This window comes from Acanthopagrus latus, chromosome 13 (genome assembly GCF_904848185.1).
Source record: "Acanthopagrus latus isolate v.2019 chromosome 13, fAcaLat1.1, whole genome shotgun sequence".
NCBI classification, from domain to species: Eukaryota; Metazoa; Chordata; class Actinopteri; order Spariformes; family Sparidae; genus Acanthopagrus; species Acanthopagrus latus.
Genome location: NC_051051.1, coordinates 4,195,064 through 4,197,839, shown reverse-complemented (window position 1 = coordinate 4,197,839; position 2,776 = coordinate 4,195,064).

The following is a 2,776-nucleotide window of genomic DNA, read 5'->3' as shown; positions in this document are numbered from 1 at the left end:
CATGATAAAAGCTGCTGAGCAAACTTTTTTTTTTTAACAGCATTCAGTGAGTAAATGCACAAAGATAACACGTCCTATTCTTCTATGAAAAAGTAGGTCAACATTTCTTAGGTGCCATGTGGAGAGCCGAATCACAATTGAGGGTTTAAATGTTTCTCCAGAGACCAAACAGGAATCATCCCGCCACTGAAAACCAGCATCTGGCAACAAAATGGGTCCCGCACTTATTGTAACCATGGCAGCATCATGAGGATCATCCATGGACTGGAATATATCCTCTTATCATACTCGATTACTCAGCTCAAATATCTTTGTTTCTTCTCCAGAATCAGTCACATCGCGGCTGAGAGCTTGTACCTCCTCCTGGATCAAATCAGGGTAAAATATGCAAGTCACTCGTCTTTTACAAAATTAAATTTAGTCTTTTCATTGACCACCACCTCTTTCTGATGTGAGGAGATGTTACAAGTAAAATAACTGGTGTTAGAATGATACTTAAGGAAAAGTACAAAGGTTTCTGCTTCTCCATATCTTCAGAATGAATTACTCTGTGGTCGCGGTCACCTCTAAAAAACCTGCGTCTGCTGCAGAGTTTTGTTATTCTGTCAATATGTCAGAGTTTTAATTGGTCTGTCTGTGATCAGATCAGCTTATTGGCTGCAAAAAATACAGATGAAAGGTTCAGATATTCATCCAAATTGTGCTCAGTGCTCCATTATGATATTAAAAGTATCTAAGTACATTCAGTGATACATATAAATACTCAGTAGCCCAGAAGAATGACTTAATTACAGTAATTTGAGTGGCTGTGTTGTTTACTATGAGCATGCTAGCATTTGCTAAGTAGCACAAAACAAATGACGAGTGGCTGATGGGGAAATCACCAAGCAAAGTGCTAGAAAAATGTACATTTTGACATGATGAAGGCTCGAGGAATGGCTGGTCCAACGTGGTGTTTTCCTAAAATGTCACAAGGGGATTATTTTGTGTGCGCAGAGGGAGGAAAGCGTCTTGTAATTTCATGGCCAGGCTGAAAACATTCACCTGGCTTCAGTGCTTAGACAGGTCAGACCGCAGGGGGCATCCCATTAGCTCACATGCAGAGTGTGCCATGTATTTAGACTGAGTCCTCACTGCAGCAGCTTGTGTCTGATTCCATCCCATCATCCTCCTGCTTGTCCTCTGCTGCAGGATTTGAACTGCACACAGTGTAAATGTCCTTCAAGTCGTCAATGCGGCCCTTAAAGCATGTTCTGTGGCTGCTAAACTCGTCCATGTAAGCGATACTCCACTGGAAACTCTACCGTAGTGTTCCTATTTTGAAAAAAAAAAAAAAAAAGGCACCAAGGACAAACACGGTACAGCAGCTTCTCCTCTGTGTCATGTTTTTGTAAAGAGAAGCTGATAATGTCGCAAAACATTTAAAACAGAAGAGCTGATGTTGGCAGTAATCCTCCTCTCTGAGTCAGTTTCTGCACATTCCTGTCTGTGAACACAACCAGCAGATGGCACACACTGACAGGTTTCCCTCCCCGAGACGGCCCAAAACTAAATTAAACAGCTGACTTCTTGGATACGCTCAGCGTCTTTCACTGAAACTGACTCGCCGATCTGAATTAGCTGGAAATGAGACAAACTGCTGTCCGCCTTCTGTCGCCCTGCTGCCATTGTTTATTATTTTATGATGAGTAGGCAAAATATTTTTTAAAGGGGGCCCAGGAGCAGGTTGACTGTGCGTCTAACCTTTTTGTGGGAACGTGACACACATCCTTCCTGAAGGATATGTGGGGGGGAAAGAAAGGCAGCGTTCAGGAAGTCAGCCGACAGCGATGATGTGCTGTGGCAGTGGGTGACCTTTCAGTGGAGGACACACGCTCAGCTGCTGTGACGTCATTGCTGCAGTTTCCCCTCTGCAGCCACTAGAGGGCAAAACTACTGATGTAGGCTAGAGATTGACTTTGAGTTAAAGGGAAAATCCACCCTAAATTAGGCATCCTGGAGGGGCCTACTGTACTGGTGTGTTACTCATTTGCACACATACTGTTTATAGTGTTCAGTCCTCTGGGATCAATACATCCATCTACACTGTGTTTCAATAAAGACTCAACATCTTTAGCTTGTTTCCGTATTACTACTCAATTGGTATCTTACCTAAGTCTTTAACTGCATAATTCTCGTGGGTCTGCTTGTACAAGGCCAGTAAAGATATTTTATTTCCTTGAGATTGTATAATTCAAATATTGGTCAGATGGATGAAACATCCTCTGAGTGAGCAAAGCGTCTTCTTCAAAGCTCCACTGACAATTCCTAAAGAATAATGTGATGACGTTACAAGAAATGATGATCTGATCTCCAATTTAGCGTAACAGCTTCTCATATTTCTAGACATCGACCTCAAACTTAATATAAAAGCAGCGAGGAACACGAGCAGAGACACGGTAGAGTCGTGTGATCGCTCAGCTGTGGACCAGGACAAACTGAAAACCATCACGTCAAATCCTTAAACCCGGTCGTTAACCATTCATACTACAATCTGTTCTAACGATCACGGTGTTTGTAGTAGAGGTGGAGACAGTTTCTCCATCAGTTGTGTTATCTGTGACTCACTGATGCAGTGCCCCCAATGCTATTTGTGTAACACAGCCACAATGGCTTCTTAGTATTCATGTAGCCTATCAGCTGACACCTGTCTGAGGTCAGGACCTGCTGTTAGGAGCACCCCGGAGACCCCAGGTGGCATTCACAGTGTGTTTCTACCCCTCAAACACAGATCCTG